The 15,851-nt window shown below is 45.5% G+C and overlaps 2 protein-coding genes across 14 annotated transcripts in view; one reads left to right on the top strand and one right to left on the bottom strand.

Moving 5' to 3' along the window:
* Positions 1-5,909, bottom strand: part of PATJ (PATJ crumbs cell polarity complex component) — a 1,359,209-nt gene extending 1,353,300 nt beyond the window's left edge. For 5 of the 12 annotated variants that reach the window (XM_085602445.1, XM_085602441.1, XM_085602446.1 and 2 more), the window contains exon 1: positions 5,819-5,907. The gene's annotated coding sequence lies outside the window, so the exon portion shown is untranslated. Of the gene's footprint in view, positions 1-5,736 lie in introns of all 12 variants that reach the window. The other 7 variants (XM_085602444.1, XM_085602439.1, XM_085602442.1 and 4 more) reach the window with 6 other exon arrangements.
* A 217-nt stretch (positions 5,910-6,126) lies between these two features.
* The window catches only part of TM2D1 (TM2 domain containing 1), a 247,610-nt gene continuing 237,885 nt past the window's right edge, over positions 6,127-15,851 (top strand). The window contains exon 1 of one of the 2 annotated variants that reach the window (XM_085602451.1): positions 6,127-6,325. The gene's annotated coding sequence lies outside the window, so the exon portion shown is untranslated. The remainder of the gene's footprint in view (positions 6,326-15,851) is intronic. The other variant, XM_085602453.1, reaches the window with a different exon arrangement.

Here is a 15,851-nt window from a genome sequence, read left to right on the forward strand (position 1 = left end):
GGGGTTTCCTAATCTATTATCTATCAAACCATTGGTGATACCTCTCCAAAACAAATTGACCGATTGCATGAAGACGCATTCAAATGTCTTTGTATCTCCCACTCCCAAAACAGAAAGGATTAAAGTGCCCTTTCTTAAAATTCTATCTTGGAACGTGGCAGGTTTGTCCAGCAAATTGAATTGTCCGACCTGGAATGCCTTTATTGAGGATAAGGACATATGCCTGTTCCAAGAAACTTGGGCAAGGGAAGATCTCTCTCGTACAGGCTTTGCTGCATTTTCCAAAAATGCAAAATGGAGGGGCAAAGGCCGTCCTTCGGGGGGCCTTACAACTTGGGTGGCCACGAACCTGGGCTGTAGGGCTATTGTCTTTCCATTGAATACGGAGGATATTCTGGCTGTACTACTGGAGTGGCCAAATTCCCATAGTCTTCTGGTACTGAATGTATACTCTAGGCCAGTTAACATCTCGCAAGAATCATGTACCATCGAGGAGCTTGACCTCGCCTTAAATGCAATTCCGGAAGGTACCCCGTATTTACTAGGTGGCGATCTGAACTGCCACTTTGAGCCACTCCTGGGTTCATTGGATGGATTGGCTCAGGATGAGGATCTCGCCTGGTCCATACCACCGTCGCAACTACCGCCCCCAAGAGTTTGGTCCCCTCTGGCCTTGCAAATTACATCCCTCACTCTGAAGCATGGTCTCAGGGCCTGCAACGGAAGGCTAAAATCTGATATTCCCCCAAGATGCACCTTCCAAAGAGAGGGTAAAGCATCAAGACTTGATTATATTCTGGTTCCACTGTCCTTGTGGTCACATTTAAGAGATTTTCATGTGATACCAAGAGAAGACAGTGACCACAATGCTCTGGAACTAGAGTTTCACCACTCAGATCTGGAGCCTCGGGGGAAGAAAAGGGACCTACCTGAGCCGGGGTTACTACTCTCGAATAATAGACGCAGAATAAAGTGGGAGAAACTAGCAGCTAACTAGCAGCTAAACCAGGGACGATATTTAAGTTGTATGCCCTATTAATCCCCACGCTTGAAAAGGTTCAAGTTTTAAGCGTGCAAGGTAGTACCCCGAGATTATTCTATCACTTGGGGCAACTTCATGCTGATCTTATCAAATCTACATCTCAAATTTTCATCAAAACATCCAAAAGGGCTAATGGGCCTGCTTTGGGTTCCCTCTGGTATAATACTGCCTGTCGGAAGGCCAAAACCGATCTTCTGACTGCAATTAAGGCAGGGAAGGGCCGTGTGGAAATCAGGGATAGAAGAACGGCATATAAAACCCTAATTAAGAATGCAAAAAGCGAATGGGAGCATCAAAAATGGGAGAATCTTACTACTTTTCTGTTACGTGGGGATTCGCGCAAATTCTGGCGTTGCGTGAATACAGGGTCGGAGGAGCTGGTCTCCGCAGTAGAGCCCAACATCTCAGCTAAGACCTGGCAAGATCACTTCAGTCCCTTTATAAGTTACCTGATGGGACTGGAATTAATTCCGCTCAGACAGAAAATAACAGTTCACGGGGGCTGTTATTTACACTAAAGGAGGACAGAATGGCTATTACGGGTCTGGCAACAGGCAAGGCACCAGGTTTGGATGGCCTACCAGGTGATCTATTTAAACAGGAACCAGATGTCTGGGCGCCCTACTTCATGTTTTTATTTAATTCTATTTTGGGGGGCATGGAGCTGCCTGATACTTGGCTGTCCCAATATTTAAAAAGGGTTCGCCTCTGCTCCCAGCCAATTATAGACCTATCAGCCTAATTGATGTCCCCCAAAAGTTATTCGGCAGACTTATCCTCAATCGCTTACAAGATTGGATTGAGGAGTGCGGAATTATGAGTACATATCAAGCTGGCTTTAGAAGAAGTATTTCTACTATTGACCAGATTTTCCGCTTGAATCTTATACACTGGAAGACTGTGCTAATCGAGGGTGGCAGCCTATACACGGTTTTCGTAGATCTCCGTGCCCCATTCGACTTAGTGCCCAGGGACAAACTGTGGGCTGTCCTGACGGACCTTGGGGCTCCAACTGATATTTTGTCAATTCTGAGAGGATTGCATCAGGGAAATTTTGCCAGGGTTAGGTGTGGAAGAGGAGGAACTCTCACGGACCGTTTCCCCGTTGACAGGGGGGTTAGACAGGGTTGTGTGCTCGCGCCGACTCTTTTCTGCCTCTTTGTCAACGGGGTGATTAGCCATCTGAACGGCTTGAGAAACACTGATGCTCCCAGGCTAGACGGCAGCAGGGTCCCCGCTATTTTGTTCGCGGACGATACCCTGCTGCTTTCTAAATCCCCCATGGGTATACAACGGATTCTGGACGGATTCGCGAATTTTTGTGTGACGCGTGGATTGGAGATTAATGCTTCTAAAACTAAGTACATGATCTTCAATCCACCCTCGTCAACACGCGCTAATCCTGTTCTAGGGCCCTCTAGGTTAGAGAGGGTATACACATTTGAATATCTGGGGGTTACAATTAATCAGTCCATGACCTGGGACTCACACCGAACCAAGGCGAACTTAAAATTGACCCAAAAGATAGGTGGTATATCAAGGATGACAAGAGGATTGACCTACCAGCCATTTTCCCCTTGCCTTCAAATTTATAGAATTCAGGCAAAAGGGGCAGTGACCTATGGAGGCGAATTATGGGGGCATACTGCCACCCAGAGAATGCAGGTCACGGAGAATAATTTTCTGAGGCAACTGACAGGTCTCCCAACCAGTACCCCTCTCCTTCCTCTTAGACTTGATTTAGGTCTCAGACCTATCACAGAGGAGTTGGGTCTCAAACCCCTAACTTATTGGCGCAAACTTTGGTGCACGCCAGAATTGTTAAACTACAGAGCTGAGCTCCAGGAGATTATGCGTCTTGCCAATTCTGTACAAATTCCTTGGCTTAGATATATCAAACAAACATGCGAGTCATTAGGCAGACCGGACCTTTGGTCCGATCCTGAAAACACTTGTCCCAGAATCTCACGCAAGTCCCTTTCTAAGGTCTATTTTGAGCACCATCTATGCGTTTTAATTAAGAATGTTCAGGAGGGGTCCTTAACGGAAAAATTTTTGGGGTCCAAAGACTCATACCATCTAGAGCTTGTATTTGACAACATAGGCCCCCCGCTAACAAGGAAGCTTTTCATGCAATGGCGGTATAGCACCCTTCCTCTTAAAGCGCATACTGCTCGCTGGACAAGTCCTGAGTCTACATCACAATGTCCAGCTTGTGCTTATCCAAGTGAGACTGACTTGCATATTATATTCTTCTGCCCTGCTTATAGAAGTGCAAGGAATTACTGGCTTGTTCCACTCCTAAAAAACCTGGGCTTTAGATGGTATCTTCCAGCATTTAGAATCTTAAAAAAAGATCTGTCGGCCCCAATTGTATTTGCAGTTGCAAAATTTTTAACAGCAATGTGGTTCAGTCGCAATCAATGTATTAAGCTAATACCAACTGAATGAATTTGTTGTATAAATTGGTCAATTGTTTTGTAACTGATTTGTTTTACTACTTGTGAAAATTTTTATTCTGTAATTCTTTTATGGTCCATGAGACCGAAATAAAGATGAAAGAAGGAAATATTAGTTGAAGAAATCATAAATGAACATCCTCTATGTCATTCAAAGAGAGTTCAATATGAGCAGAAACATATTAATTCATATGCAGTGTCTGTTTCAACATTGACATTTGTTCAAAAGTTACAGATAAATCACAAATAAATGATTGAAAAGTGCCCAATGCATTTCGGGACAGGTCCCTTCTTCAGGGGCTTGTAATTGAGTTGTGCAGTATATGCTGCTGTTCTGGTTGGTCTTCGCAACCATTCACTGGAACAGTAAATATGAAAGATATAAAAAATGGCATATAAGTAGATTGTGTAAACTGTGCCAGTTCCATATATAAAAAAATGATACATGAGTATGTAAACATATAAAACGATTATATGTTTGTACTTGCTGCCATTTTGTGTAAAGCATAAAAAGTGGTAGTGTGCTGACAAAAATAAATAATAATAGTGATGAAAAAATGAATAATAAAAGTAAAAAATGAGTGCGTTAGTCACCCTTATCCAAATGCCAAAGGTTTAAGTGTTTAAAGGAGTTGTGATTGTGAAAAAGATCCCAAAGTATTGAGAGAAGAAGTGAACTCATGTCGAAATGCCGTAGTCAAAGCATGGTACAACAGGTGAAACCAGTGATATCCCATGGTGTGTTAGAAGTTGAAACGCATGCCTTCTGGTAGAGACAACCGGATAACTTCCTGGCTTCAAAGTGCCCTGTGTTTCTAGCTAATTGTAGCGACACTGTCTCGCCCATGAAAGAGATCCCTGTAACGTCTGAGAGGAGCCCTGCGACATACTTATTCTTTCTTGGCTCACACTTCAAGTTTCCATCACAGATGCAACCAAAGTAAGCCTAATGCAGAATGTAACCCACAGTGCTGGTAGATGCATGCACTATTTGCTCTCCACATGGATCCTTCATACAAGCAACACATGCATATACAGCATCTACACACCCACAGCGCACACACATGCAAAATCCATACAACACATGGATGAACAAAGATTCCAGTCATAGGGGACTGGCAAAACAATTAAGAATGTAGGAAAGACCGGTATGATGCGATCCAAAGCAGGTAACATGGAAAATGGCCAGTCCTACAGTAAACTCACTTTGGCGCATAACTGTCAAACCTTCTATAGCCTGTGGAGAGGACAGTAGTCTCTCCTAAAAAAGGGTGGCCCACTTGTGGAAAGGCTGATGCCTTTCCACAAGCGTCATATCCAAGGAAGTGGAATAAAAAAAAAACACACACACGTATGTTTTCTATGGGGACTTCGAAGCAGTGGTGCACATTCTCCAGCACCTGGCTGAGGACCGGTCTCCAACCCAACAACGAGAAGGAAGCCTGAGCAAATTTATGTGCCACAGACTATAAGCTGGCACTGCCTACAGCCTCAGCTCCAGAGCTCTCCTTGGTGCCCACACCCACCCAGCACAGACCTAACTCATCCAGACACATGGAGGCGACTCATTGCACAGTATGCACTATTAAAGAGTTCTTATGTTGCATTAAAAGAAACTACAGAACCATATCATCTGGAAAAAGGACATATAAGGGAACGTAAGATGAAGCAAAATATGTGAAATGTACCCATGGACATAAATGACAGAGGGTTTTTAGAGTCATTTTTGAGGAATCCAGCAGTATTTTGACTTTAAAATTAAGGACATGAAAATAAAGTGTGATAAGGTCCCTTTTCAAAGCAAGTTTTTATTTACTAAGGGCAAGTCCTTCTGTATGTGAAATAAAGACATTACTATCCCTGCGACACACCGACATAAGTGATATACTGAAAGATCTTTAGACAGAGTGACAGGAAAGTCTCATAATCACACTCTCTGGATAGAGAACGCAGGTGCTGAAGTCTTTAGAGCGAATATAGCAAAATCTTAAGGAAACTTTTTTAGCACTAACTTGCACAGAAGTAATCAACATGACAAAAAGCGAAACGGAAGGGACATAGTTGCCAACCTATCGTCGGTGATTTAAAACAAAATGTTCGTTCCCACACCTAGAAACTTTTGGTTTGATCACAAAAGTGACTCCCAGCAAGTGGGTGCAGGGCTAGCAACTGAAAAGCATTTATCCCACCCACACAAACAGGTAACCCCAGGAAACAATATAAAAACTTTCTTACTACGTTTGATCACTACCTGTCCAGAATTTCACTGGACGGTCCGTTACTTAAAGAAATCCGGTGTCCGTTTATACTTCCTCACCTGACGTCTTCTGCCTCGTACTTTACGAGGAGCAACATCGGAGATTTGCACATCCAGGTGTTCACAAAACAGTCAGGTATGAGGAAACATATTCTATTGGTTGTGGCAAATCGAGGTCGCTTTGGATTGGCTGAGAAACTACAGCTAGGGACAGAATAATTGTTTGTTGTTCATTGGGTGAGAACACGCTGAGTCAAAGTATCGGTCTACGATTGGCTGAGAAAAACAATCATAGTCGTTGATTGGGTGATGGTTTTAGAGACTGTTGTGCCACTGGTCAGGAGTTTGCCTGTAGCACTTCCCAGCCTTCCATAGGAGCGCCGAGAGGTTATCGAAAGCTCTGCACCGACGTTGCTTCTCCGTCACCAGACCTCGACTCCGCCCTGAAGCGAGTTTGTAGTATCATCCGTTTCCGACAACAACTAGAGTGCATCTAAGGCTGCATCGATTTCTTTCTCCACCCCCACCTATTGTGGTTCAGCGTACGGACTGCACCCACTGCTGAAGGTATGACTGAAGTGCAGGACTTCACCCACCAGCCTCCGGTTGTGATTGAAACCTTTTTGACGATTTAAGCCCATTTTGATCAGGCCACGTTGCATGCACCCCAGTGTTCTTTCCTGTCAGCTATAACTAACTACCCTTTAGAAATTAGGGGGATTTTAGGAGTATTTCTTCATGATGGATACTGGTATATGATAGGGACCCTTCAAGGTTGGAAGCTGAAATAAATATATACGATCTAATAATGACAGCTTCAGACATAGCTGTGTTGCATGATTATACAGTGTAGTGTATGTAGACTAAACTGTACCCAGGGGTGGCAGAGACCTTTGTAGGGATCTAGAGATTAATTAAGAATACACAAATATAGTAAGAATGACATTTGAGCACAAGATGTGAGTAGGTACAAAGCTAGTGAAAGTATAAGACAGTATTGAGGAAGAGGCGTGATTGGCAGGCCCGGCTGCAGGTTTTTGATCTAGGTGCGCCATGCATGAGTAAGCACGGGTAGGCCAAGAAGGTGAATGAATGGCAGCGGCAAAAAAATGCAACTTAGTGTCTCAGTGGCCCTATCATTTAGGTGCCGTCATCTGCCCAGTTTTGACAATTTTAATACAATACACACCACCCAATGTGCGACATACTTTGTGTTCCGTGTTGCAAGATTTCCTGCACTGCGGCTTCTGGCTTTGGTAAAGGGGAGAAGTGTTGGTTGTCAGAACGTTTGGATGCACAAGGCGTGCAGCATGCTCATGGTTTTATGTAGCCGTAGAAATGTTCCTACTGCCACACAGGACCCTTCTGCTGCTCTTCATTTAACAAAAAAAAAAAACGTAGGCAGCTGAGCACTTTGTAAAGCATTGACGTTTACAAAATTGATTCCCTTAGCCCTGTAACTATTTTGCACATCCTTGTCTAATATATTAAGCAGTTTGCTATAACTGAGCCTTTTTTCTACTAACATGAGCTCTAGAAAAAAACACAATTATGATTCTGGCACAAATGCAAAAAAACACTGAAATTCACCAGTTCTAGTTAGTACTCCACACAACAGACACACCATAATTCACAACTCCCACTGTGCGCTCAAACCACCAATTTGCCAACGGAACAAAACAAAGAAAAGAGCTATCAAGAGAACAACATGGCGGGCAACGTTAGCACGAGTTGTGTGTTTTGTGTACATTGTTAAATATAACTGGCAAATATCAGTTAATCTCTGCATTTGAGCCAGAACCGTAGCTCAGTTTTTAACTAACTTTTTCAGTGATTTTAAGGGAAATTCAAACTATTTTTCTGGCTAACCTTTGAATTGTTTGACTAAAGTTTCCCAAATTTTTGGTAGCATCATGGGATGTTCATGTGGTTACACAAAGTTAAGTAGCACTTGATCAAGTTTTTCATAGTTAAAAAAATGAACAACATTTTTTAAAATGTATATTTTAGTAATTGTTTTATTTTTTATGTTCCTATAAATAATGTAAAATTTCCTAGCTAACGTAAAGGAAAGTTTCAATTCTTTTAAGGACACGGAGGCGACGATTAGGCTGTTCGCTATTCTCTTTAATGACAATCATTTTACTCCTGCAGCCATTTTCAAGAAACTTTTTATCACAGAAAAAAATCGACATTTCACATCAGCAGTTGGGAAATGAAACAAAGTCCATCTAATCCTAAGACAGTCCTCTGTATAATGCTCTGTGTAGCCTGCCTATCTCCCTCTTTCTTCCTGCGAAAGTGGCAAAGCACCAATCTTCTCACCCCTGTTTATTAGACTCCGACCCTAAAAGATTAAGAGGTACATATTATCTATCAGTGCATAAGGGAAATTTGCAGCATTGGCATAGCATGACATAAAAGGATAAAACATCACTTTCAAAACAGTCAATTCACCCTACTGTAACACACAGGTATTAACAACAGCTCTGAAGTGTACCATAACTTCCACTAGGGAGGGGGAAACTTCCTGAAAGAATTATAGGAAGGGCTAATCCTCGCCTCTGTGTCCTTAATAGAATTGAAACTTTCCTTTACGTTAGCTAGGAAATATTTCATTCTATGTCGGGACCGGGAGGCGAGGATTAGGCTTGTTCAAGGTCTGAAAGGTAGAGTCATTAGACCAGTCTGCTTCATTGAAGATATCCTCAAGACGTGCTCCCATACACAAAGCCTGAGAGGCCATTGTCCCTCTTACAGAATGGGCGCCAAACCACGAAATATCAATCCCTGCATCTTGCCTGACCCATCTGGCAATCGTAGGAGAAGAAACCACTTTGTGTAGTTTTGTGAGGGCAATCAATAATTGCTTCTCCCCATGAGTACAAATTTCGTTAGTAACTACTTCTTATGCTTTTATGGTGTGGACTACACACAATTTAGGAATTTGTGGAAAAGCCAGATGAGACACCACTTTAGAATAACATTTTGTTCTGCGAGTAATGTGGAAGGTCACCCTTACCGGGGTAAAAACTCTACTTGTTTTATCCTGGGCTCGGACATCCAAGACTCGGCGACAGGATATCAAACACAATAGCAACACTAACTTGGCTGACAGCTGTTTCCTGGACAGATACTTATTAGAGGGCCAGGATTGAAACAAGGAAAGGACTTTGTTAATGTCCCACAGTGTCAAATATTTGGGTTCAGGAGGAACTGAGAGTCTAATTCCTCTCAGCAATTTATGGACTAGCGGTTGTTCCCCCCCACCGGGGGACCATCCACCGGTAGGTGCCCCACGGAAATTTCCAATCTGATGGTATTAATAGATCGGTACGCAAAGCCTTGGGGAGCCAGGCTTGCTAACAAGTTCACAATCTGGACAACATCTTCCCCCATGGGATCAACTTGGTGTTGAAGACACCAACCCAACTACTGGTCCAGATGGACCAGGTGGACCAATATTGTTTGTTCGTACTGTCTGCCCAGGCCATAGCAAGTAGGGAGGAAGCTTCTTGTGAAAGGCCTGGGACTTTCCAACGTCGCCTGTAACCCTCTAGGCCATGAGGCAGAGAGACCCCGCTAGCACCAGCAGGTGAGGATTGTTCTGGGGATTCCAGAGAAAATCGGGAAACAGGGGTAGAGGGATTCGAAAATCCCAGGAAAGTTCTATCATCGCTGGAAACCAGGCCTGTGAATCTCCAAATCGGGGTAATCACCACCAGGTCCGCCCGTTTCCTGCGTACCTGTGCCGCCAGTCTCATTATCATGGCAAAGGGTGGAAAGGCGCAGGGCCATGTTTTGCTCCAGTCTTGGAGAAAGGCATTCTTGGCCGCAGCATGGGGATCCGGTCTCCAACTGCACTACCGGTTGATCTGAAAGTCCAGATGGGAGGTAAAGAGATCCATGGAGAATGGACACCATCGGGCCTAAATTTGTCGAAAGAGATGGGAATCCAACTTCCAGACGCTGGCATCTCTCCAATGGCGAGAGTGCCTGTCCGTCACTTGATTGGAGCACCGCCGGAAGGTGCTCCGCCGACAGGGAGATCAGGTTGACCAGGCAATACTCCCATAAGGTCCGAGCACGGACCGACAAGGTCTCTGACCTTGTCCCTCCCAGTTGATTGATGCAACAAACCGCTGCTACATTGTCCATTTTGAGTAGGACTGAGCATTTTACTCTCTTTGGTCCAACATCGGATGGCAAAAGAGCGTGCCATCATCTCCAGGCAGTTGATGTGCAGAGATTGTTCCGTGGAGGATCATTTTGCGCCGGTGGTAAACTCCACCTCATTGTGTTCCCCATCTGGAACTGCTGGCGTCTGATTCGATTACCAGATTGCGTTGGGAACCAAAGATTGCCCGGCCATTCCAGGCATCCATGTGGGCAAACCACCAATTCATCTTCTCCTTTGCCTCGACCGAAAGTGAAATCATTTGGGAGTATGAGAGGCCTTTCGGGAGGTGCTCGATTTTTTTCAGATGCTGTAGAGTCCTGTAATGGAAAGGATTGGGGTAAATCACCTGGATGGAGGACGAGACGAGTCCCACTATCTGTGCCAAATGTCGAAGGGAAACTTAAAACTTGGAGATAGTTCTCCTGAATTCATGCCTGATCTTAGCCAACTTTGGCGAGGGAAGACTGAGGGTTGCGTCAACCAAATTCACGAAGAATCCCAGAAATTCCACAGACTGGGTTGGCACTAGCGCAGACTTTTCTGCGTTGATTACGAACCCCAAAGATTCAAAAGGTCCGTCCACAACTACCTGCAAGTTTGTGGACCAGCGAAGTAGGCACTGGTCCATGAGGAGAATATCCTCGAAGTACGCGATTAGTCTCACACCTCGTGCCTTCAGGTGTTCGTAACTGGCTTCATCAACTTGGTGAAGCACCAAGGAGCCGAGGAAAGTTCGAAAAGAAGGGCAGTAAATTAGAATACTTGGGGACCCCTCTGGAATTGCAAGAAGCGTCTGTGAGGGGTAAAGATCAGAACCACCAAATAGGCGTCTTTCAGATCCAGGCAAATCATCAAATCTGAAGCCTGGAGAAGATACCTCAAGAGATGGCTACCCTCCATCTTGAAATGTTGATATTAAAGCCAACAGTTGAATTCCCTGAGATTGATAACTGGGCGTTGCCCGTTATACCTTTTCTCTACCAGGAAGAGTTTGCTGATGAAGCAGCGCGGGTGGATCATAGATCTTACTATTGCCCCTTTCCGTAGAAGATTGTCCATCTCCTGGTCCACCAATGCCCGTTGTTCTAAGGAGAACACCAGAGGAATGGAAACGCGGGACTGGAGTGGAGTTCCATAAAATTCAATATGGAAGCCCTCCACCATCTGAAGAAGCCACACATCCGAGGAGAGATTTTCCTAATTCGACCGAAAAAGTGCCAGTCGTCCCCCAATTTGAAAGCCCATCAAGTCTTGTGCTCTCACCTTGTGCATTGTTGCCCCTGGGTCCGCCCCTACCTCCACGGCGGCAGGGGTAGGATTTGGTCTGGTAGAAATTGCAAAACTTGCTTGAGTCTTTCTATTGGCCAATGCGGGAAATCCCCACCTCTGGAGGCTTGCTGGAAGGGTCAGCTAGACGAGCGTCCCCTACCTTGACCGGCTGCGGCAAAACACAGGGTGTGAATATCCTTTTAATGGAGGACTGTGCCTTGGCTAAAAAAATGAGTGTTGACAAATTTGCCTAATTTTCTAATAAACGGGTCTCTAAACAGATTCCCTTGGGCTATTGTCCCTGCCTCAGAGGTGGAGAGCTCCTCCAACTTGGGATCAATTTTAATCAGTAGTGTTCTACGCCGCTCTGTAGAGATCGTGTAGTTTGCGTTAACCAGAAAAATGATGGCCCTCCCTCTGAGCCCAGCCGGATAAAGCATCAAGGGATATGAGGGAGCCACAGGCTTTTACATCCTCCACCATATCCATGATCTTTGCCAGGGGACCTGTGATTTCCAGGAGCTTATCCTGGCACAAAAGCCATGACCTGTCAATGCCCTTATTGGGATCACAAGCAAATTTGGCGAGGAAGGTGACCATCGTGGGATCTATCTCTGGAGTGGCCGCTACGTTCCCCTCCAACGAAGGCCTAGGACATTCCGCCTTAAGGCATCTCCTCACCTCCTTATCAAGGGGTTTCCTCTGGCGGCTGGCCATGTAGGCCATGACCCTGGGTGCAGGGCACTACTCCGCGGATTGCGATGCAAGAGGTCATCGGGGTCCAGCAAGTCTCCTTCAGGGGTTTGCACGGCGTCTGTGGATGGACCTGATCCTACCAGGGGGCTAGTCGTCAGACACCACGGTCCAGAGCCGTCCCCATCTGATGTATTGGGAGAATCATCTCCATCTCCTTGGTCTATCTGGGGGGGTGTGGGAGGGGCCAGTCCTGAGGGACACTGAGTCTGAGGGTCCAGCATGGGTTGGGAATCTAGAAACATCTTCCTAGTCGGGTAGCAAATTGCTCGGAGGCATCGGGGCCTGTGGCCCATTAGACTCTTCCCTCTCTTTGAGAGTTTTTTGGCATTGTGCTTGGAGTGCCGACAATTTCTTCTTCAGGGGGGCTATCACTTGAGATACAGCCCTGAGGATGGACGTATCCAACACCTCGCAAACGTGGTCATCGATTGGAATGTAGGTAAATTCCTCCTCCTCCATGTAATCCCCAGTCTCTTCAAATTCCATTATGCGTGCATGTGCAGAAAGTGGATCTAATGGGATCAAAGAGGGGCAGTATGTTCGGCTTAGCCCTATATAAAATGCCAATCAGAAAGGAATTGGGACAGCACCCCTGTTGCCTATGGGGTTGACACAAAACGCCTGGGAGGTCCCAAGACTAGCACAACCTTACCCCTCAGGGTGTTTCTCCCTTCAGGCGTAGGCTTGCAAAGCTTACTAATGAGGCTTGAGTAAGAGAGAAAAAAGTCACCTTGCTCGTTCAAACCGAGCTGTAAAAGAAATAACATCTTCCCCATGTTTGTGCCGCAGCCAGAGAACTTCACTGTAACCCTACAGTGAAACTGACATGTTCCGGCTGCCTGGGAGTTGGGGACGTGCAGCGTGCGTATTTCAGAAGTGCGCAGGCCCTCTAGCGGCCGGAAGACCACACCGTGCACGTGGGCCAACAGAAATGCAGTGTCCGTGTAGGAGCAAGGAGCCCTGCGGCACGGAGAGTTAGCACCTTCCTGATCGGCTGGTGCGGCTGACGCGTATGAGCCTGTTCAAACGGTAAAAAAGAGTAATCCTAATAAGCGGGAATAAAACAAACATGTACTCCTCTGAATTGCTGCTGGAGCGGGGAGATAGACCGGCTATACAGAGCATTATACGGAGGACTGTCTTATGATTTGATGAACTTTGTTTGTTTCTTTTCTAAACTACTCATGGGAAATGTAGTTTTTTTCTGTGATACGTAGTTTCTTGAAAATGGCTGCTGGAGTAAAATGAATGTCATTAAATTGAAGAGAGAACAGCCTAATCCTCCTCCTGGTTCTGACATGGAATTGGTAATTGTTCATGACAACACTGCAAAAGGATCATGTGGAGTCTTTGCAAAATGTACATATTATACTTCTAACCAAATACGGGACTAATGCAGGCAAAATGGCATGATACTTCCCATATACACTTATAAGCTGTATCATCAACAAAATATTAGGTACAGATTATTTTTGGAGTTCATGTAATGAGTAATCCTTTGTCTAACTGCTCCATGGTACCTTGCTACTGTTTTCCTGGACTTGCTCTACTCACTAAACCAAGTCCATTATGTTCCTCCCAAGCCCGCCAAGTAGTTTTCAAACAGATTCAGACAGCTCCTCCTTTTACATCACACCTTGTCTGTTACCTTACACCAGTCCATATTATGGATCCATTCCTCAATGGCTGGTGGTGATGGGCTGCCACATCATAGTGATACATCTCTGTTTGCTAGGAGAACCCCAGTGTTAACTCCAGCTTCCTACCAACTTGCTCAATTATAGAGAAATCCTAGGTCTAACTCCACAATGTGTTGATAAATGTACCCTCTTGGCCCCAGCCTCATAAACACATTTTGGTACTAGTCCACCCAAATAACCACAGATGAAACCTTGTGTAGTACATTCTATGTAGAAGTTTCGATTGGACCCTGCAGAAACTATACCTTGCGGATCACTCTTGGGCGTATGCCCCTGCTTCCTACCACAGCCGATTTTCCTGTTGAGCCTATTGCTTTCTCCAACCTGACTTTGAGGCGGCTCCAGTTCTTTTTGTGTGTGGACCAATAAGGTGGTAATTGTCAGCAAGTTTGTTTCATTGACCATTTTAGCCTCTAGTAGCCTAACCGCATGTGGATACATCAAGGAGATTGCTGAGCCCCCGGGATCACAGCTCCTGAACCCCTCCCAAGACGTCTGTGACAAAACAGTACTCTACTTCCAGGAGAAAGTCCTTAAAATCTTTCACGAGTTCTCCTCGGAGGAAGTTGACCCTGTCGCAGAGGCAGCCAAAGGGGAAAATGCAGCCCTAGCTAAGGGAAAGCCCAGCCAGGCCTTTGGGATGCTTGCTCTGTCGTCCTTTCCTCCTATCACAGTTCCACGTATCGAGGAACTCTTACTTGGCCTTAAGTCTGCAGCTCCCACTGATCCCTGCATGCTGTCCACGCTCAGACATCCTCCCGACCCAATAGCTAACTTCCTGTGCAAGGTCTTTAATAACATACTTTTGTCCGGGCAATATCCAATCATCTGGAAGGAAGCCATTGTCTCACCGCTCCTTAAGAAGCCTAATGCCAGTCCCTTAGAGCTGAAGAACTTTCGGCCTATCTCCCTGCCCCAGCCAAGACTCAGGAAAAATGTATTCTTGTCGAGCTTATGAAACATATTGAAGCTCACAACGTCCTTAACAGCTCCCAGAACGGTTTTCAGGCATGTCATAGACCAGAATCCGCCTTGATAGCAGCCTCTTATTGTATCCACATGCAGGTTGACCAAGGCAGATCTGCTGTGTTGATTCTGCTCCACCTCTCGGCGGCGTTCAATACCATCTCCCCAGCTCACATGCTTCGGCGACTGCGGGAATCAGGAGTCACCGGGAGGGCCCTGCAGCTTCTTCACTCATTTATGAACGGTAGAACCAAGTCGTCAGTTGTGGGGGTTTCAAAGCCAATGCCTTTGGCCTTCTGTGTGGGGTTCCCCAGAGCTCTTCGCTCAGCCTCACTCTTTTTAATCTTTATGTGATCCCCCTGGATACATTGGTAAGATTGTTCGGTTTTCAGGTGCTCTTATATGCGGATGACACGCAAATCATAATTTCCATCTCTAATGATTTGCAATTGTTTGCACAAAAGTTCAATCCATGTATGTCCAGCATTATATGCTGTATGAAGGAGAACTCACTTAAAATCAGTATGGACAAAACCGAAGTTCTGGTCTTTGGCCCTCAGACCCCTATTTGGTCTGCTGACTGGTGGCCCGCAGACTGCGGTCCCCTTCCTGTTCCGATCAAAATGGCTAAAAATCTGGGGGTTCTCCTTGACGAGGGCCTGTCTTTTGACGCCCAGGTGAACTGAACAGTCAGTACCTGCTTTTACATCCTTAAAATTTTGAAGAAAGCTTTGCCTTATATCCTTTCGGAGCTACATCGGCCCACCATCATTGCACTAGTCACCTCCCGGTTAGACTACTACAATGGTCTGTACCTTAATATCAGCACAGGTTCCCTGAACAAGCTCCAGGTGGTGCAAAACGCTGCATCAAGGCTGCTCCTTCACATCCCGAAACACCAGTCCGCCAAGGAAGGAATCCGTGCCTTGCACTGGCTTCCCATCAGGAAGCTCATCTCCTTCAAGGCTCTGAACTTTGTGTACAAAGCTATGCATAGCAAAGGCTCAGCACACCTTAAAACTATGTTTCAGTGGTACACTCCAGTAAGGGCCTTGAGATCTTCTACTAAAAAAAAAAACTTGTCTCTCCCAGATTTCGCAGGTTCAAATAGGGTGGTCACTCATTCTCCGTGGCGGCGGCTAAACTTTGGAGCTCTGCCACCTTCTATTACCACGGCTTACTCGCTTCCGGCCTACAGGAAACTTCTGAAGACCTAGCTCTT

Source organism: Triturus cristatus, chromosome 4_2 (assembly GCF_964204655.1).
Source record: "Triturus cristatus chromosome 4_2, aTriCri1.1, whole genome shotgun sequence".
NCBI lineage: Eukaryota > Metazoa > Chordata > Amphibia > Caudata > Salamandridae > Triturus > Triturus cristatus.